Genomic DNA, 23781 nt, shown 5'->3' with positions numbered 1-23781 from the left:
ATTGTATTAAATTTAAGAGCAGAATCCTCACAGAGTTTGAGAAAAATTCTAGAATCTGATTTCTTCCCAATGGAAAATAACAAGAAAAAAAAATCTAAAACCTAAAAAAAGAGAAAATCTAAAGTCTAGATCTAAAGAGAAAATTATAAAAATGAAAAAGGTGTCTATAACATGTGTTAGCTAAGCCTATTTATATATTTATAACAGTTGTTGTCCTTAAACCTAGGTCAGCTGAAGTTCCCGATCTTAAAGTTAGATTGTGTGGACACCCCTTGCTCGTATTAATTTCCCATGCAAAAGCAATGTTTTGACACATCAGGTCCTGTGTCGCGACATCAAGGGCAGTATGCTCAGCTTCAAGGTGTCTTTAAGGGTATGTCATGACATCCTCAGGATGTGTTGTGATATTGAAGGCAGTTTGGACTTTTCTTATTCTACTCTCTATGTTGCGACATTGCATGCTCTGTATTGCAACCTAGTGACTAATTTGAGTTAGTACGCCTTCTAATGGTCTCTTGCACATTCACAAAGTATACTAGCTCATCCTCAGGCCTCATTTAGCCCCTAAGGTAAATAAAAGACTCAAATTATACATTTAGTAAACTTAACTAAACTTTACTAAAATAAAATTAAAACACAACTAAAATTCTTATGTTCAAGCTAATAAAGTGCAAAAGTTAGTTTAATCTGCTACACTGAATTACGATAAATCATATATCCTATCAAGATTATGTGTACATATGAAAAAACCTAGCTATGTACTCCAAAACCAATCTCTTCAATCTACCTGCTCATGGGTTGTCTTTTTTTTTTTTCCCTTGATTGAGGACAAGAAATGATTTAAGTGTGGGGGAGTTTGATCTATTGTAATTCAGTGTAGCAAATTAAACTAGTTTTCGTACTAGAGGAGCTTGAATACAAGCATTTTCACTATATTTTAGTTATGATTTCGTAGTTTAGTTTAAAACCAGAAAAAGTGTATTTTGAGTTTTTTATTGACCTTAAGGGCCGAATGAGCCTAAAGGTGAGCTAATGTACTTAGTGAATATGCAAGAGACCATTCAAGGGTGTAGAAACTCCATACTGGTCACCGTGTTGCAACACAAGAAGTTTGATGTCGCAACACAGAGGGTAAAATACAAGAATCTTGAGACAACCTTTGGTGTCGCGACACAACCAATGGATGTCATGACACACCCCTAAAGTTACCCTGAACCTGAGCATACTGCCTTTAATATAACGAAACAGGCACTAAGGTGTTGTGACGTCAGCCTTGTACGAGAAATATTTACGAGCCAAGGGTGTTTTGGTCTGCATAATGAGAAACACGAGAACAACAGTTGACCTAAGGTTGAGGACGACGGTAAACCTAACTCTATAAATAGGCTCTTAAAACACTTATTGAGGACAACCTTCATACTTTAAGGTTTCCTTTGTAATTTAAGTTTTAGTTTTTCCTTTATTTTAGGCTTTAGGTTTATTTTAGTTCTTTTTTATTTTGTGTTCTTTGGAGAACATGGGTTGTAACCGTGATCAAACTACTGTGGATTTTGTGCTGCAATCAATACAATTTAGGATTCTCTTAAACCTTTCTTTTAATTCATTATTTATGTTTATCTTTATTATCAATTTTATTATTTTCATGAGATCCATGAGGAACTAATCCTTTTATAGGGGATTAGTGAGTGGATGCATGATTAATTAATTACTGTGTAGCATTTTCTTAGCTGATCAGTTATTTGGGAGAAGAAGAACTTAAAACCTAGGCTTGACGACCCTAGGAGGTCATTTAGGTGGGAATTAGCCCAAAATTTGTATGACCTATTCGTGAACACTTTAGCCCCGAATTGGTCTGGACAGTGATGTTGAGAGATAAGTAGTTCTTACCGACTTGCTAGTTTAGTGGAAGATTGGGAGATCCTGCTAGGGTAACGACTAGTTGATTGAGTAGAAACCTAAAATAGGAATTAGTTATGAGTATCGAAGCGAGCTAATCACCAATGCTTAGATTTGATTAAGTTTGAATTCATACACTCGAATTTCACTTTATTTTTGCGATTTATTTTCTTTATCATAAAAAACCCAAAAATCTCCTATTTATATCTATTCATAATATGATTTGATTAAGTACTAATTAGATTTATTTGTGTTTAGGTTAAAGTTAATTTAGCATTTGCCTCCCTTAGGTACAATCCTTGGAGTACTTACCTATTTCCTCGTAACTATATTACAACCTGACCCATACACTTGCGGACACCACCTCAAATCTTTATCGTTAGTTACAATATTCACACTCTAGACAATCTTTATCTTTAGTATGTCTGGAGGCGGCTAGTGAAGTATGGCACCCTTGTAAAAGGTCGTTTATTTCTTCTTCAGCCACACATCTTCGTACCAACTAGTCAACGTAATGTCAAAATACATATGGTTCTTCCCAAATATTTTTTTGACTCATACATTATTCTCTTCTTTTGTTTTCAAGATGCATTTATCGAACAAACTCCTTTGGCAATATAGTTCACAGAGTCTGCATACCATGGTATTTTATTATCTTTATACTATGCCTAATGCATGCCTATCCGGAATAGCTACTCATAAATAAATGTTTCTTTTATTTCTTCATATTTTTTCTCTTCCATCTCGTTTTCTATTCTAAACAAGTGATCTGCAATTTGATTTTTCGTTCCTTTCCTATCCATTATTCACAGATCAAACTCTTGAAACAATAACACCCACTTCATTAATCTAGCTTTTGTTTCTTTCTTTTTTCATGACATATGTCAATGCAGAGTGATCAATGTAGACATAAACTCTACTTGCCATTAAATAAGAAAAATAAATTCACATGCAAACAGAATAGCAAACATTTCTTTTTCAGTAGTAGTGTAATTACGTTGTGTTAAATTCAATATCTTACTTGCATAACGAATGGTGCAAAAAAAAGTTATTCCTTTTTTGTCCCAGCACTACTTCTACATCATAATCACTAGAATCGCACATTATAATAAAAGGTTTTGCCTAATTAGGAGTAATGATAATAGGTGTAGAAATGAGCTTTTCTTTTATTACATCAAAAGCTTGGATACATTCTTGATTGAATATAAATGGAGTTTCCTTCTGTAGAAGTTGATTCAATGGTTTAGATATATGAGCAAAATTATTTAAAAATGATTTGTAAAACCTAGCATGTCATAGGAAATTCCGTACACCCCATACTGTTGTGGGATTAGGAAGATTTTTTATGACTTCAATTTTTGCTTTATCTATCACCTATCCTTTTATTGATATTTTATGTCTCAAAACCAATCCTTATTTTACCATAAAATGGCATTTTTTCCAATTAGGCACCAAATTGGTTTCTTTACATTCTTTTAGCACTTTCTCTATATTATCCAAATATTCCTTAAAGGAATCCCCATACACTAAGAAATAATCCATGAATGCATCTAGGCTTTCTTCTAACATGTCAACAAAAATATCAGTCATACATCTCATAAATGTTGTTCGGGCATCACATAACCCAAGGGGCATACGTTTGAAAGCATATGTGCCAAAGGGACATGTGAACATAGTTTTTCTTAATCATTGGGATGTATTGGGATTTGATGATATCCCAAGTATCCATCAAGAAAACAATAATATTCTTTCTCGGCTAGCCTGTCAAGCATTTGTTCTATAAAGGGAAGAGGAAAATGGTTTTTTTTTGCGACATTTAATTTTCAACAGTCAATGCATACTCTCCATCCAGTTATTATTCTTGTTGGGATCAACTCATTCTTTTCATTCTCGAAAATTGTCAATCATCTTTTCTTCGAAACACACTATGTAGGACTCACCCATTCATTATCAGAGATTGCGTAAACAATACTGGCTTCCAACCACTTAAGTAACTCCATTTTCACTACTTCTTTTATGGTTGGATTTAGACATCATTGTGCATCCACCAATGATTTTTTCCCTTCTTCTAATCTGACCTTGTGTTGATAGATGCGAGATTGATTCCCTTAATATCAGCTATAGTCCATCCAATTACTTTCTTATGCGTCTTTAATATGCTCAATAACCCACATTCCTGTTCAGAAGTTAATCCTGTAGCTATTATTACTAGCAAGGTGTTCTGCTCTCCCAAATATCCATGCTTTAAGTGTTCAGTTAATGGTTTCAGTTCTAATTCAAGTGGTTTAATAATAAAATGAACCATTTTAGCTGTGGTAAGGATTACCAACTTTGGATGTTCTCTACTTTTACGCCATCAATCAAGTTGAAGGGCTAGATTGCTATTCTCTTGTTCTACGTCAATCAAGCTTTCCTCCACTGGTTCATCCTCATTATGTTTAATAGAATCTAATGTTGTTGATTCTAGGTTATCAGATGTAGGCGAAGATTCTACCAAGTTGGCATTCTCTATTTCCCAGTTAATTCCCCATGTAAGCTCGTTTTCGTTGACCTTTTCTAATATGTCAATTATTTCTCCTCTGATTTTTGCCCAGATGCACCCTCAGCTATAATATCAAACTGTCTCTTGTTTTATCCATCCAATCTATCATAGAAATGTTGTAGTTGGATTGCAAAATTTACACCTCCTCCCAATATTGACCGAATAATCATTTTAAACCTTTCCCATGCCTATCCCTATGTCTTAGCAACATCTTGCTTAAATTTAAATAACTTTTCATATGCAATGATTACCTGGGTCATAGGCACAACTCGGCATAAGAATAATTGCACAAATTTAGTCCAAGTTGTAATTGTATATGGCAGAAGTGCATTTAACTAAGCTTTTTTCTTGGTCCTCTAAGATGGACGAGATTAGCAACAATTAAAATCAATATTGTAATGTTGCTTCCCTGAAAACAATGCCAAAAACTTGATCGCCTCCAAACATACTAAAGTCCAAAGTTTGAATACCGCAACTGAAGATATGAATTTGAGGCAGTGTCCGCAAGTATACAGTTCAGGTTATAATATAGTTTTTACAATGAAATTGGTGAGTACTTTGAGGATCGTACCCAATGAAAGCGAGTACTAAATTAATATTAACCTAAACATAAATAGATCTAATTAGTACTTTAAATAAATTATATTACGAAGAACACATAAATAAAGAAATTATCTATAAATCTAAGGAAATAAATAACATGCATAAACTAATGTCAATAGAAAATTTAATTTTTAAACTCAATCAAATCTAAGCATAGGTGGTTAGCTTGCTTTGGTGGTCATAAATAATTCTTATTTTGGGTTTCTAATCAATCAACTAGTCTTTACCCTAACAAGACCTCTCCATCTTCCACTAAACTAACAAGCCAACAAGAACTACTTATTTCTCAACCTCACTGTCCACACCAGTTTAGGGGTAAGGGGTTCGCAGATAGGCAATACTAATTTTGGGTTAATTCCCACCTAACTGACTTCCTAGGGTTGTTAGGCTTAGGGTTTAAGTTCTTCTTATCCCAAATAACTGATACATTAAGAAAATCCTGCATAACAATTAATTAATCACACCTGTACTCACTAATCACCCATAAGAGGATTAGTTCCTCATGGAATCCCTAAACACAATAAACTTGATAAATAGAATAAGCATAAAGAACAACTCAAGAATAAGGTTTAAAAGAATCCTGATGATATTGATTGATGAAAGTGCAAAATCCACAGAGAGTTGGTTGAACCCATAATTCAGATTCTCCATTGAGCACGAACAAAACAAATGACAATAAATCTAAAGCTTAAAGAAACTAAAAACTAAAATCTAAATTACATGGAAAATTTTGAACTCTGAAAATTGTCATTAAACAAATGTCTAAAGAGTCTAGTTATAAAGTTCAGGTTGGTTGTCATGCTTAGACCTACGTCAGCTCACATTTTTATGTAAAAAATACATTTGTAGATCAAAACGCCCTCAGGTTGTAATTTTTTGTCGTGCAAGGCTGGTATCACAACATCTAATGCCTATGTCGTGACATCAAAGGCAGTTTGTTGGGTCTCAAGTTCAGCTTCAGGGGTGTGTCACGACACCCTCTGGTTGTGTGGCCAAAGACAGTATTGGAATTCTTGTATTCTGCTCCCTATGTTGTGACATTGGACTCTCGTGTTGCAACACTGCAACTAGCCTCGAACTCTTATGCCTTTGAATGGTGTCCTGCACACTCACTAAGTATGTTAGCCCACCTTTAGGCCTCATTCAGCCCCTAAGGTCATAAAATAACTCATTTTACACCTTTTATTGAATTAAACCTAAAATAGAAAAACTACTTAAAACATAACAGAATTACTCGTATTCAAGCTTCTTAAGAATTAAAATTAGTTTAATCTACTACAACGAATTACGATAGACCAGTAGAGCCTTCATGAAGGAAAAGAAAAATGAGAGTCATCGACGAGTGACACGAGGATTCGATATGTACTTCTATGATTTGATATCAATTTATTTGTTGCATATTCAGGAAAATTTCATGCTTAAGTATCGAGGTGAGTATATAATTGTCTGATGAATTGATTCATTGTGATTGATATTGAATATCAAGATATCAGATTGAATTGAATAGAATAGAAAGTAGCATGCTTTAATTAATATTTGTTATGTGATTTGAGAAAATTGTGAATTGATGATTATTTGAATTGAGATTGTGAAATTGAATGAGAAATATTATATATATTGAATTGTATAATAAAAATTGGATTATTGTTACCTTATTAACTATTCGAGCAAAGTCGAATATAGTTGTCATGCCATAGGATAGATTGTGTACGGGTTAATTCGACTACATGTCAATGAACGCTAGGCATATTTCTCTTCAGACATTCCTATGAGTTTTGGTCACACCTTTCACATTGATTATACCGATGAGTGTTAGAGGGAATTTATATACTTCGAACATTCTAATAAGGCACTAGGTGTCAAATTGGTGTGTTGGTTGGAATTCATGTATCCGTTCGAGTCCAAGTCATGTTAATAGGGAATATAAAATGTAAATTGGTGAAGTGATGCTCATATTGAAATGATAAAATAAATTATATTATAATTACCTATATGCAATATATGAATATCAATAGCATGTGAAAGACCATGCGCATTGGTTATACAAGCTTGAGGGACGATATGGAAATATGAAAAATCAATAAATTTGGTATGCAAATGAAAAATGATATGTATAATGCTTAAGGCACGCCATTTGGGATCCCCCACTTCCAATTCGGACCTTTTCCATAAATAACTATATATTGTCAAGGCTCCACGAGCAGCCCAAAGAGGATTTAAGTTACCATATCATCTGAGCTGAAGAGCCATGACTTATCATAAGGATTCTATCTCCCACCATTAGCGAAACCCACCATAAAATGGGAGTTACTGATACTGTTCAAGCCAGCATTGAACAAGTAGTAGATAAACACCTTTCGGAGGGTAATGTCCCGAGACACAACAACAAGAGCCCCTCTTGTAGATCATCGAGTTGCAACATTTATAATGTTACAACGTAGCACTGGAGTATTCCAATGATTGAACCCAAAGGAGATGGCGATTGATGATAAATAATACACATGATAGAGTCTAAGTGGTTGCTGATATAATTTTATAGTATGACAAATCATGAAAAGAAAATTATTGCAAGAAAATTGAATGTGCTAATCTAAGGACTAAATTGAAAAGAATATAAAACTAATAATTTAACCAAATGACTGATGAATTGTGGCTGGTTGATTTTAATGTGGTTCACTGATTCTTAAACAAGGGACTTAAATCGCACAAATTACTAAGTGGATCCATTTCATCTTCTGATCTCAATTTTCCTGACTTAGACAAATTAGTTCCTATTTATCTTCTAATCTCACCGGTTAATCAGGGACTAATGAACGGGTGCGCAACAAGATTACCTTCCAATCTCACTTGCCTAAATATTCCCTTAAGGGCGTCACTTTCTAAATTTTTAGGTGTATTTGATTTAGTCCAATTTATTATGATTTTGTAACACCCCTTACCCGTATCTAAGGTCGGAACAGGGTACGAGGCATTACCAGACTTAACCATACACATAGACGAAAACCGAGCCATAAAATTTCATTTAATTCAAAACTTTTCAAACTCATATTTAAAGACATATAACGTGGCATAAATGAGCACTTACACATCCATAATCATGCAATAACATGCCATTCACTTTAAACATATTTGCTTACCATGTTGTATATAATATACATTCTTACATTAACTAGAACTAGACATGCTAAATCTTATTCTCATTTTATACCATCATAATGTAGTTACCAATTTGTCCATTAAACATCCATATTTAAGGAAACATTACTCATTTCCATTTAATTCATGATCCACTGGTCTGCATTTAACTTACCTGATGTATTACCAATCATGCATAACAAACAAAGCTAACTATATCATCACATCAAAACATAGGACATGGCATGATTAATTAAACTTATAAACCATAATGGATAAGGACCGCATCTCATGATCATATACGATAACTCAATGTAGACTGATACGTATGGTCAAAGTCATAATAATAATACATATCACAAACCAACTTCCTATACATGCCACTCACTTGATATTTCTAATATTTGAATTAATTCTCTCAAAAATTATAGTTTGATAGTGTGACTTTGCCTCCGATGATCTCCAACCCCGAGCTGACCTGCCAATACTAAAGAAATGTTGAGGATGGATAAGCTTTACGCTTAGTAAGTCCATATGAAATTAATAAGCAATTACTAACATGCTTTTCAAGATAAAATACTATAATTGTACAATTACACATGTTCAGGTTAAGCTGTTTTATCGAGTTACAGTTGCTAAATCATTCATATCTAGAGCTACAAAACTCCAAATTTAATTTCGTTAATTTTCCCTGAAACTAAACTCATAGACCTTTCTCCCATAAAATTTCCATAATTTTTGGTTTAGCCAATTAGTACAGTTTATTCATTAAAGTTTCCCCTATTTTGCTGTCCAATAATTCTGACCTCTCTTCACTAAAAATTATTTATCTCATATTTCGGGACTCGGATGATGTCCTTGTCTATTCCTCCTAAAAGTAGACTCATTGAGGATTCCATTCATATAAATTATAACTCATAATTATTTTTTTACAATTTTTAACGATTTTTCCAAGTTAGAATAGGGGATCTCAAATTCATTCTGACACTGTCTCACAAAAATAGAACTCTTTTGCTCCCCCTGTTTCTTTTATATGAAAATAGACTCATTAATCTTTAATTCCATAATTTTTTTTGAAATTTAATTCAACTTACAAGATTTTTGGTGAATTTTCAAAGTCACGCAACTGCTGCTATCCAACACTGTTTTACTACTAAAATTCACTCTTACATAATTTCATTTAATCAATTTTGTCTTATTGAAGTTCACTCAAATATCGAGCACATTGCTCATAATTTTCATAAACATATACCTGCACTTATTCATCATATAATCATGTTCACACATATTTTTACTTAATCGATTTTCCCGTTGAACTCTTTGGAATAATAATTGATACTCAGTTGCCTGCACATATTTTCACACTTGCAGACAAGGCTATCTGGTAAGCATAGTAGCCTGCACTTAATACTACACATGTAACCAATTATTTGGCACACGTAGGAGCCTACACTTAGTACTACACACGTGACCTAACCATCTGATACACGTAGTAGCCTGCACTTAATACTACACACGTGATCGAAGTTATCGAGTACGCATACTAGCCTGCACTTAGTACTACACATGTGACCAATTATCCAGTACACGTAGTAGCCTGCACTTAGTACTTCACACGTGACCTCACAATAGATCATTCATATTGTTTCTATTTCAAAGGCTCAACCGGGAAATTCCTCACTTTCCAACATGTTACAAATTTATTCATAGTCCTTTTTCAATTTGCAATTTTCAACAAATAATCATTCTATAGGCAGCCACATTTTATATGATAACAAAATATAATAAAATAAAAAGAATCGATAAATTACTTACGTACAAACTTGTCGAAATCTCATCAGGTACAACTGTGTAGAAATTCATACAACCCATGTAATAGTAATTTAACATTCAATTCATGTAACAATAATTTTCCATTCAATTTCACATGACACAACAAGTATCACATGTTCCATATTATACACACCATCCATCAACTTCTCCTAAACATATTAAATCATACAATTTATGCCATAACAATAGAAAATTACAATTCAAGTATGTATTGCATTATTATTAACACACGAACTTACCTCGTATACGAAAATGACCATTTTTTACCATTTTATCCACAACTTGGTATTTTGCCGATTTTAGCCCGAATTTCAATTTTCCTTGCTCTATCATTACAAATATAGCCTAATTAGGACTCACATTATTCAAATTGACCCAAAATCATATTTTGGAAAAATTACAATTTTTCCCCTAAACTTTGTCAAAATTACATTTTTACCCCTAGGCTCGTAAATTAAACTTCATCCTATTTTCTTATGTTTTATGACATGATGATCATTTTTTCCTTCTATAGAAATATCAAATTCACACTCTAACATGTACTTATGAACATTAGGTATTTTTACTGATTATGTCGTTTTATTCGTTTTCACGTAAAATCGCTTAGTAAAAGTTGTTTAACACAATTTCAAGCTTCATATTCTACCATAAAACATCAAAATAAACACATTTCACCTATGGGTATTTTTCCAAATATAAACCCTAGGTTAAATTATTGCTAGAATAAGCTTAACCAAGTTACCGTGATTTCAAAAATGTAAAGAACTTTAAAAACGGGGCTAAGGAGCACTTACAATCGAGCTTGGGAGTTTGAACAAACCTTAACCATGGCTGCTTCTGGTAGAAACAGTTGAATGAAGAAGATGATAGCTAATTTGACTTATTTCCCTTTTTAATTCTTTTAATTATTAGTTTACCAAAATACCCCTAACTTAAAAATATTTTATTACACCCATTTCATGTCTATTTTTGTCCAGAAATTAACCAATGGTCTAATTACCATTTAAGGACCCTCAATTTAAAATTTCATAACAATTGGACACCTCTATATGTAGAACTCAACTTTTACATTTTTTACGATTTAGTCCTTTTGACTAAATTAAGTACCCGAATGTCAAAATTTTCGAACGAAATTTTCACGAAATTATTCCGTGAAATCATAGACCATAAAAATATAATAAAAAATAAAATTTTCATCGTCGGATTTGTGGTACCGAAACCATTGTTTCGACTAGGCCCAAAATCAGAGTGTTACAGATTTGGTCCTTTGTCCAAAAATTTTAGCTTACCCACATCTAGAGGTGATCATAGGTCAGGCCGAGCCGGGCCCAGACAAATTTTTAGGCCTATCTATTAGGCCCGAGCCCAAAATATGGGCCTAAAAATTTGTCTAAGCTCGGCCCAAAATAAAATTGCTAAGCCCGAGCCTGGCCCGGCCCGACCCATATTAATTTTTTTGCTTATTTCATTAAACAAAAAAAATTTAAAAATATAATAAATCAAATATATTTAAAAACATAAAACAAATATTAAAACAAATAAAAATGATACTAAAACAATTCTTAAAACAATACACAAATTGACAATATAATAAAAAATGGCTATATTAAAAATTTAAAATGATTAAAATAAAATAAAAATATATATTAATATATAATTCGGGCCAGGCCCAGGCCAAAAAATCTTACCCGAGGCCCGACCCATTTTCTAAACGGGCCTCGTTTTTTTGCCCAAGCTCATTTTTCGGGCCTATATTTTTACCCAAACCCTCCCATTTTTCGAGCGGGCCTTCAGGCCGGGCCGGGCTGCCCAACCCATGATCAGCTCTACCTACATCTCCCTTTTTGGTTTACCTACTCAAGCTGAAAGTTAAGAGAATGAACATGAAAATGAAAAAAAAAACATCCATTAAAGTAAAGCTTAAGAAAGTATAAAAGTTGGGATTTTTTTTCAAGAAAACTTAAAGAACATGGGACAAAAAGGATTCAATAAGAAAATAAACGGAAAGAAATAAACATGAAAGTACTAACTTAACAGATTTAAAGTAAAAGAAACTAAAATACATTAAACTAAAGCTAAAAGTGTCTTACAAATAAGGTACAGGGACTGAAAGTGTAAATAAACCTAAGCTACAATGATAACTAACTTAACTAACACTAAAAAATCAAGAATAAGAAGTAAATGCAGAAAAATAAACTCTAAACTAAGGAAGAAGAAGAGAAAATGAAAAACCCTAGAAAAAGTGCAGAAAGCTAAGAGAAAACCTAGAGAAAACTAAACCTAAAACTAAGCTAACGTGTGTGTCTCTCCTCCTCAGCCAATTTTGGTTGTTTTAGGTTGTATTCTGATGAGTTTTCGTCACAAAAAATTCCCCAAAATGGGCCTTGGATGATTGGTGGATCGAGTGGACAAAGACTAACCTTTTTGTCCAAGTTTGTCCCCCTGACGATGTCAGTGTCGCGATATCTAGAAGAGGATATCGCAATATCTCGGGCAGTGTCAAGCCTTGGTGTCTTTTTTGAAGGGCAGATATCACGATACCACTGAAGGGTGTCTACTTCTTTAATACTATTGGAGGTATCACTATTCCAAGGTGTGAATATAGTGATACCATTTTCCTTAGTGCCATTCTTACTTGTTTTCAACATCCAACACATCACTACACCACTCAATCACACGTTAGGCCCCTAATGGAACTATTGGCCAAATTAGGTTACAAAATGAGCAAAATTGAAACATGTTCACTTATTAACTTAAAATCTAAAAATAAAGAAAAATTATGCAAAATACGTTATTTTGCTCGAGAATAAACTCCTTAAGTATACCAGGAAAGCCTAATTTGCCATATCAATTTGTGGCAGATCATGTGTTTAGCAACCTAATAGCCTTAATGATTCACGACTAGTCCCAATCGAACATGTTTTCCCATGAAAGGACATAATGCCTACTCCATCATTGGCATCATTTCCGAAGGCATAACTAAAAAGCTTTATCATTAATGCAAGCATTCTAGAACCTTTGATACATCGCCTTTTCCTTGAAGCGTCCTCAACACACACAAAACAGAACTCTTCATTTGCTAATCTATCCACCACATTGTTTACCTGAGTGGCTATCCATTAGGATAACTGTTTGGAAGGTCTCGAGGTAGGCCACTTTATAACCTACCTCTCAATTAGGGATCAGTTTTTATACCTCTACCCAAGAATGGCATTGGTAGACATGAGACAACCTAGTAATGACCCCTTATTGTATGCGACTCACGAGCAACCCTTCGTTAGAAACCCTCTATGATGCCCTTACGTCCAAAACCATCCATGAATCCCTCTCAAACCATCTTGGAACCACCCTAAAGACCATTAGCTACAGACCCTTCATGGGGACCACTAAGGCATGGCACCTCACACAACCTTAGCAAGGAGAATATCAGAGTAGGACCACATAGTACTATACATGGAAACAATTGACCTATAACGGCCTTGCCACCTAGCTGACTACACAGATAGGCCTACCATTCGTATTGTTGGCTATGTGGAACTACCAGATAGGGGCACCCTTCTGTATATACCGATAGCATAAGAGATAAAGGATCCTTCTTCCTCCTCAAGAGAAACCTAATTGTTTCCCTTAGCTGTGTTCATCCTCCTCTATTCACCTCTCCTTCCCATCCTTCAACCTCCTAAACCAACTCTAGCTCTCTGCCTGTCTCAGGTGAACGACTCTCTAGTCACTACCACCTTCTCCTCCTTGTTGAACACTTGTAATTTTTTTAGTAATCACATTTTAAAAAAAAATACATTCTTTTGGAATTATAATATAAGAAAACACTAAACTTTACCTAAAGGATTACTAAATTCTTATGAGGTGTAAAGTGAGATTGGGATCCTAGGTTTCATGATATAAGAACTCAAACAATATTTTTAGGTTAATTTTCAATTTAATAATCAATTAATTTCTAGTTTAAAATCTGAAGAATGAAATTCCATTAAATTGGCTGTATTAATCAAAGCTAGTGTTCGAATTTCGATATCCATTATTTTATTACGAATTGTGATATGTGCACTTGCAATAGAACATATAATATGTGGAGCTCCAAATCCAAATTAAGGGATGTAAAATATTATAGGTGCATCCGTCGCACCAAATTGCGAAGCAAAGGATCTAACTTAGGTGATCAAACCAAACCAGCCATGAGAGAATCAACTTTAGATCTACTTATATATTCTTTATCATAAGAAGGTTAGAATAAGTCGCACCAAAACGAAACTCCTTCCTCTTGTTATTGGATATTCTAAAGGAAGAAATCATATCCATGTAGAAAGCTTATAATACAATTAACCTTTTTTCTTATAAATAGCAAAACAAACTTTCAAAAACACCACCATTTCTCCATTTACATATAATTTAATTCTATCATCTTTAGTACCCACTTATTTGTTAATTTAAAAGTGAACTTGTTGGAGCTTTCGAGTAGTATAATATGCTGCTCTAAACCTCCTTTTGCTTCTCTAATCTTTAATACATTTCATATCATATCTAACTTTATCTCCCATTCAAAAAGAATTAAATGAAAATATTGACTAAAATATTATTTTTAACAATATTAATATGAAAACTTACATAATGGTTCATATGTGTTTCATGTTGAAATATTACTATTTATTTTATATGTCACGTTAATAAATAATTTAAAAGCTATAATTTTTAAAATATATATTTTTAAATTCATAAAAAATTGAAAAAAAGTAACATGTTATTATGCAGATTGTCATGTTTAAAAAATCATATTTTAATCAATATTTTCTTTAAAATGATAATTTAATTCTTTTAAAAGATTAATAATTAAATTTAAATTTTTTAAAAAATTGAGGCCAAATTTAATTTAAAAATAAAGATAAATCTGAAAAAAATATTAAAAATAAATTTATTATTATATAATAAATTTTGAAATTAATCTTTTACCAAGAGCAAACCAAACGTCCCGCAAATCTTACTGAAATCTATCAAAGGTAGATAAAGAGTTCGGGTTAGATCTAACCACTATCCTCCATCATACAATGTCAATTATTTTAATTTACTTTTCTTTAATACCAAAAAAAAAAAAGCAAACAGGAAACTTGTTGATTCAATAATTTTAACAGCACTACAATGAATAGACGTGTTTTAATATAAAGAATAATAATTTATGTAGAGTAGATAAATTTTATGTTTTATCAATAAATAATAATATATTATATTATCATTAAATTTTAACTCAAAATAAAAATATGGGGACTAATTGAGTAATTTAATCTAAAATTTTTGTTTGAAATGATAGTTTAACATGTCAAATCAACTTACAGTTACACCGTTAACGACAATTAATGGCTCAGTGACTAAAATGTTACAACTTATTAACATAAGTGACGAAAACGTAACATTTCGAACATAAGTGACTAAAATGTAACCTGAAGTAAACAAAAGTTACTATTTTGATAATTTACCCTATAAAGAATAATAATTGATGTAGAGTACATAAATTTTATGTATTGAGTACATAAATTTTATGTATTATCAAACAATAATAATGTAAGATATTATCATTAAATTAAATAAAAATATAAAGGATTTGTGAAAAAAATTATAATTTTATTTAAACATTAATTGTAACTAATATAAATAAATATTAATAACTCTCAAGTTTAGGATATTGAGTTTAAGAGTTTAAGGTCTTGATCGGTCTAGGATTTTAGCATTTATTTATAATTAATTATTACTTGATTATGTTCAAACAAATTTGTTAGTATTTATTTATAAGTCCGCCGCTATTTTTTATTTAATAATAATGTATCATGTTATCAACTATTAATGGTACATGAAATTTATGCACAAACAGTATATCAAATGTTCTCCCTTAATATATTGTTACTCTCTATTCGTGGCTATCATCTCTTGCTTTTTCAAACCATTAAAACTCTTTAGGGAAAAAATATTGTTATGCTCAGTAATATTTATTACAGTCAGGGGCATAGTTAGGGGGCTGACAAAGGCCTCGCCCCCTCCCCCCAAAATGAAAACCATTTAGGCCTTTAAAATTTTAAATTTGTAAAGATAAAATTGCATTTTGGCCTCTTAAAATGATAAAAATCTTATTTTGATCATTTATAAATTATAAAGATATAGGTCATTAAAATAGTGATATTACATTTTATTATTATAAAATTACAATTTAATTTTGGCCCCTAAAAAGGTTTTCGACTTCACCCTTGATTATAGTGATATTTATATAAAAGAATTAATAATAAATATACAATTTTTTAAAAAATTTCATTAAAAAACTTTATACAAAATAGAGACTATAAAAATCAACGATAATAGTACATGTATCACCATTAATTAAAGAATTCATAGGCTCAACCCTAGAAAAAAACTCAAAAACTAAACAAATTAAAACCCAAACCCTTTAGAAACAAAGCCAAAGTAGGCAATTCAATCCACAAGTTGAGTAGATCACATGAAGAAGGGGCGATCGAAGTGTGTAGCAAGCATAATCATGAAAAAAATCAACATATCAACATGCTTTGATAAAACAAACCAAGACAAGATTAGAGTAGATGGTCAACCACAAAAGGTAAGCTCTTGGCAAAAATCGTTAAGCCCTAACGACATTAGAACAATGGAAAGGAGGCCCATTAGCCATAGAGCTCGAAAAAAAGAACAAGGGAAATAAATGTAGTCAATACTGTATTGGTGGACTTACTGTTTTTCTACTGGAACCGGTACCAGTCTATTTCAGTATATTGTTTTAGATTTATTGCTATTTTTGTAAAAAAATTCATATATGCATATAAAATGTATTTACAAATATAAAATAATGAAATTAAATAAATCTCAAATATAAAATGCTCATCAACAATAAAACTTTGGTTGGTTGGAGTGGTAAAAAAGATTTTATAAGCTTCACAAATACAATCCATCATTAAACACAAACTCAAAATAAGAAAGTAAAAATTATTGCATAAATTAAGCAAGAAGGTTATCTCATTTTATGCATAAAACAATTCATAATTCAACAAGTCTAAAATAAATAAAAATTTAATTTAAATTTAAAATATATTTTGAAATTATTTTGGTGTAAATAAATAATAAAAATTTAAATTTAAATTTAAAATATATTTAAATTTCTATTTTTGGTACCAGTCGATACACCATATTCCGACCAGTACGGGCAAAATCAACCGGTACGACTGGTACCAAATGAAATTTGCACCAGAATGGAACCTAAAGTTTGTTGTTCCGATTTACTACTAGAACAAAGCGTTTCAGTCGGTACAAGCGGTACTGAAATTGTACCTATTACAATTGGGGAAACACAAAAAGAAATATCTGAGATAATCAAGGAGAGAAAGTTGACAAGAACAGCGGTCGTAGTGACGAGAAGAGAAGCATGACCAAGGGATCGTGGAGAGGGTAAGCGGAGTTGTCTAGATAGCCAAACGACCACTTACACATAAAGTATTGTTTTTTCTTTCAAACAGCACATGGTGAAAATAGGGAGAAAAGAAAATGATTTGTTTCTTGATACCTTTTCCATTGAAAGATTTCTTCCTTTTTAAATTCAATAAAAGCAATACATTAAATGTAATATTTCTAGATAATTATTAACTAAAGTCTATAAACACTTTTGTTATACCTCCACTCCTTAACACCTCATGTCATAAAGAGAACATCGCCACAACACCTTGATGCCATCAAGGATAGTCCCACATTTGATCCAGTATTATTAATGCTTCCAAATTCCCAAGCTCATCTACCTCAAAGATGTTCACATTAAGATACATCCAAGCCATATCCTAACATGAGTCTAAATCGGATGCTACTAAGGCAATTATTATATGAGGGACTAACTCCAAGTCCTCTTTTAGCCTAAAAGTACTGGGACCGTATTGTAACTTTTGGGATTTACTTTAGAATTTCAATAGATTCCAAGTACTTTTGCTATCCAAACCTACAATTTTGGTGATTGGGTTATGGAACTTTAAGATTTACCATACTTTTCATCACTAAATTTAAGGATTTCTCTAAAATTACTAAGCATTTCTCAACTTTTATCTCTTTTGTGTTATTTGATTGCTCAACTTAGCATGAAATTGATTAGGTTTTGTGTACTAATGATGGGTATGAACTAAATCTAATTGTGATTGATTAATTGAAGTGCCAATTGACTGATTTAAGGTTTAAGGTTTAAGGACTAGATCGTAAGAATTAAATTAAATCGAATGAATTGAGGAACCTAGAATTGATGACTCTAGGAGAACAAATAGATAAGTAAGATTGAGAGATCTTATCGAGCATAAATTTCACTATACTAATTTAGTTTAGTGAGGTCGAAAGATAAATTGGACTAAGTGTGGGTTTGGATGAGCGGTGCGGTGTATTTAACTTACTTTTTATCTCATACTATTGTATCGCTATAGTATCTAATCTCACCACCACCTCTATTTTTACACTAACCATAAGTAAACGCACTGTCTATCTAAACCCACCCTAAATCACTTAATTAGGTAAAATGGTGACCAAAAGGTAAAATTGGACCAATTAAGGATTTAGACAGTTTAGATCTCTATTCCAAGAATTAATTGGTTGGCATGGATGTTAATCAACTGATTGCTTTTCCCGATTATTGAAATTGTGAATTTGGTTTTATTGCATTTTTGTCTTCTAGGTTATAGTTTAGTTTAAATCCATCTTCTTTATAAATTGTAGTATTATGCTGCTTGGTTATTACCTAGCTAGACTCCTTGCTTGCAAGCTTAATTTTGTTAATTCATCTTATCATTTGATCTCCTTGTCGTTCTACCTTGGGAATACTTCGTGTTTCATTGTAACACATATAAATATTACAACTCGACACTGCACATTTGTAGTTAAAACCACACTTTTAAATTGTTTTATAACATTGTTTGTTTTTTGTGCACGTATTATAGCGGTCATGCACCGTAAGGGTAGGGCAAACTAAGATGACCTAGTTTGCAGCTCTAACATGTGGCTCTAGGTCAAATAATTAAATAGGTGGCTTTGGCTTCGAATGGATAAGTTGGGATGCTTAGCCACAACTTCATTGATGTTTTTGTTGATGACTCAAGGGTATGTGTCATTCACTAACATGCAAACACCTTTACAATTTAAACATAATTGACCATACGCTTAAACCACTAAGAAGGTAAGAAACCACCAACTTAGATAATGTTCCTATCGAAGGCAAGCTGACATGTTGGTTCTAAAGCATAATATACTATTCATGCTTTGTAGGCAAATACTTCTCCTACCTGCTTAAATCTATTATATGAAGTTGATTGAGATTATTTGGGTTATCCAAAATATCTAGCACTAACCTAAACTATCATTTCACCTGGTCAAGGTGGTGTCGCTCAACAATGTGGAAACAAATGATGGCACCCGTGACCTTTACTCATATGTTGTCACTGGTATGACATTAATAATTGTGTTGTCTAGGTATGACCTCCACATATACTACAAACACTTACATTAAATACAATTATATTAATTTACAATACTTCCATTGAATATGAATATAACATCATTATACTTCTTAATCAGCTAGTTGATTGATTTTTCATCACATCCAAGTAAGGTCCCTTCTAAAACCGGTATGATCCAAAGGACCCTTAAATCTGTTCAAATATAAAATGAAAAAGACATTATAAATATTCATCATTACATTTATATTTTTAGCTTAGATAATAAGGAACTTCCATGACTCAAAACGGATGTTCACTGATCACGCATTTGTATCCATGTTCAAGTTTGCAAAAGTAGACAAAAACAATTTATTTCAACGATTTGATGTCGAGTTTGTTGGGACTTTATGCCTTTGGTGTAGTTATTTTGTCATTCATGGTAATTTTTTTGAACGTATTGGTTAATAAAATTTCATAGTTAAATTATTATCTTTCATATATTGTCCTCATTGGTTTTTGCATGAAAAGCAAAATAAAAAAGTATTGGTTCACTGATTACCCAAGATTTAATTAATACTAAGTTGCATCATATGGTCGGATAATGATACAAGAAGACAACTTGTATTAGCAGGTAATCCAAATGGGTTGTAGTATGAGGAATCAAAATTGAGCAATTGATTCAAAGGACTATTATATTGTCTATCGAGTCCAATTAGGGAGATACATTGTCTTGGGTATATAAGTGAATGACTCTTAGAAAAGACATAATGTTTGGATTGATAATACATTAGATAGGATCCAATTTGAATTAATCTTGAATCTGTTTACGAATAAATTTTCTTGTGCACTCATAATGTTGCTTACCTTAATCTAGAGTAAATGGCTAACTATGCATATATAAATTATATGCTTTGATATATTGAAAGCTTGAGCTCGGCCAATGTTAGAGCCAAAAGTTGGTTTGTTGGGTTTATGACTTATATATGGCATAACTTAATTTATAATGGTGGAATCCATAGCTCGATTAAAGAATAAATAATATTCTTTCATTGGAATTACAGGAATTATAAAAAAGAAACGTGGCCATGGGTTTTTCGTCAGGAGAAAATGATTATTATTGTTTGTTAATAATAATATTTTCATCATAGAAAGATATAATGGTGACCATGAGATAAATAAGACCATATTGACTGAATGAATATAACCATAAAAGATTAAGGATATCCTATGAGGGTAATCACTTATGACAAGGTCATTGGATAAGGCATAAATCTTAGTTGACTTCATAATGGTATATAATGGGGAGCTCAATTATGGTACTTTTAGTGGATTGACTCCATGACTAAATAACGTTGTAATTAATAGATAAAGAGTCAGAACTTAATTACAAATTACTTAACCCTTGATTGTTTATTTCCAATTGATCCCTTCGCTATCTTGACACAACTTTTTATGTATTGCATTTAGATTCGATATGATTTACAAATGAAAATGACGAAATTAAATAGGTTACGTGTAGTACTATCCCCAATAAATGCATTTTCTCTAATAAGACAAAAGATAACTTAAAATATTAATTTAATTTTCTTGAATTATTATTTAATTGATTGTAATTAATTAATTGAGTTCAAAGTGAAAATTAATTGAATGTTACCATTTATAGATTTTAATTCGATAAAGTCATCATGACTTTGATGAAATTAAAATTGGGTTAAAAAATAATTTAATTAAATAAAATAATATTTTGGGAATAGAAAACTGATTTTGGGTTGGATAAATGTTTGGGTTTTTTTTTAATAAAATTAGACAGCATATATAATTGTACTAAATACAAGAAAATACTTAATAATACCATACAATAAAGGGTGGGTGAGACACTCGGTTTCCTAGTGTGTGTGTGTTGCTTGCCACATACACTCTTAGTGGGAATATGAGTTTTCTATTAAAAATATTATTTTCCCCTCTTCCTATTCAGGTAGAGCTCTTGTATTTTTTTTCCTCTATATAAAGGAATCATGGGAAGTCGAAAAATATATACTCATAGATACGTGGTTGCTCTATAAAAAATTAGGGGAATTTTGTGAGATTTGAGTATTTTGGTTTTGGTTATTATAGAGAGAATTAATTTTCCACAATGAAAAATTAATGCTTTCATATTAAGATCTATTCAGGTTTAAGAGTCTACTCTCTTAGCAACCGAGGCTACGAGAATAACAGAGAATATGATTTGGTAGAAAGTCAAGAAATTGACAGATCTCGCTAAACCAAAACACGAAAACTAAATTTGGCAATTTTTTTGTTATAGACAACATAAAAAAAAGTTATGTTTTATGAAATTCTTTAAATTTTTGATGCACAACAAAATTCATTTTCGTAACTAACTTTTCCAACTGAGTTGCCATCTAAAGTGCCTTGTATAGATACACTAGAATTATTGACCTCGACTAAATGTATCGACCATATCAAAATCTTCTAGTAGAGAAAGATACACGGCATGGACCTTATTTCTATACAAGTTTGGGAACAATATTTCTCTTATCATCCAAAGTATCTTAACTCAGGCATATCGATCATATGCTCCATGGTTGCATTACGTAGAGGGGTTGTTTGAGAAGTTTCTTCAACCATGTGCATTTGACCCAATTTGCATTGTATTATTTCTCCTCCTTGTTCGAGACAACCTAACAACCGATGACATAATGATTCCAAATCAATGTTGCTATCTCTGATTATCACATGCCTATTGATTCGAAGATTGATTATTAAAGCGACATCTTCTAGGTTATAGTAGCTTCCCTATATGGAAAATGAAATGTATGCATTTTTTTCGTCCATTGTTCCAATAAGAGTACAAGCAACTTCAGTATTGTTACAAACTTCATTATTATAGAAGCTCCTAATAAATTAGGCTTCCTTAAGTGGTTTTGAATACATCCATTTGGCTTTGAAAAGCTTAAACCATGTCGAGTAGAAACAATTCCATCTCTTTGTTGTTCAAAATATCACAAAAAAATAATATTAGTTTTTGTTAAATATAAATTTTTTTATATAAAAATAAAAATTAATTTTAATAAAATCTAATAAGAACAAATTTTAAAAATCGAGTAAGTAATTTGACCATATTTATGTCATGGTTATGTGTTTTTTTTTTTTTTGAAATCTTAGAGCAACTATTGAGAAGTAAAAAATTTAGGGTATTTTTGTTAGGTGGGAGAGTTTTAGGTTCTTCAAGTGGATTTTCTATGAGAACAAATGAGAATGGTGTGAGATATTATTTATAGTAAGAGACCTCAAAACCCATTCATAGGGTTGTACACATGACAACAAATAGTTATGGACTTAGTGTAGGTTTGGATGGGTGGTACGTTTATATGTGGTTAGTGTAAAAACAATAGTGGCGGTGAGATTAAATACTATAGCGTGAGACAAAAAAATAAGCTAAATGCACCACACAAAAAAAACCATATTACATAAATTTTGTAGAGATTTGACCTTGCCACAATCTTGAAACCATGCCAAAAAACCATATTAAAAAAAAACTTTTTCAAATATATATAAGTATTTTTATATTATTTAAAAAATTCAAGTCTTGTCTATAAAACTTAAACTTTAACAAAATAAAAATTAAGGGTATATTTGATAAACTAAAATTTAAGTGCTTAAAAGTGAGTACTAAATTTTTAGTTTTAAACTTTATAAGTGATAAATTTATATTAGAAAAATATTTGGTAAACAAGTAAATATAAGTACGGAATGTAATTATGTTGTTTGATAAAAACAAATATTAATTTAAAAGATTATTTATTTTTAATTTCAATCTTATTAATATAATATTTTATATTATTTTAGATAGTTTTAAGTAAAAGATAAATATGGTCATTTCAATAATTTTTAAAAAATATAATTTATTTAAATTTTAATAAAATAAAATAAAATAAAATAAATATTTTGATAAGTACTACTTACCTATTTATCTTATTCAACACTTTTTGTTGAAAATAAATTTTACATGGTTTATCAAACATACCTTGACATAAAGAAAATATTAAAATTTTATAAATAATATTAAGAAGATAATACATATATTTTTAAATAGAATAAAAACAAAATGTTTACAAAATCAAAAGGATTTGATGGTAAAATTGACTAAAAAATAAAGAAAATAGAGAGGAAATAAATAAACTGTCATTCATTTATTTATTTTTCTGTAATTCATACATGTTGGTTACGTTAGTGTATTTTATTACGTTATAATAAGATTAAAGATAATATATATGTAAAGAAGAAGACTTGTAGAAGAAGATTACACTA

Source organism: Gossypium arboreum, chromosome 12, assembly GCF_025698485.1.
Source record: "Gossypium arboreum isolate Shixiya-1 chromosome 12, ASM2569848v2, whole genome shotgun sequence".
In the NCBI taxonomy this organism is placed as follows: domain Eukaryota; kingdom Viridiplantae; phylum Streptophyta; class Magnoliopsida; order Malvales; family Malvaceae; genus Gossypium; species Gossypium arboreum.
Note: the sequence above shows the minus strand (reverse complement) of the source record.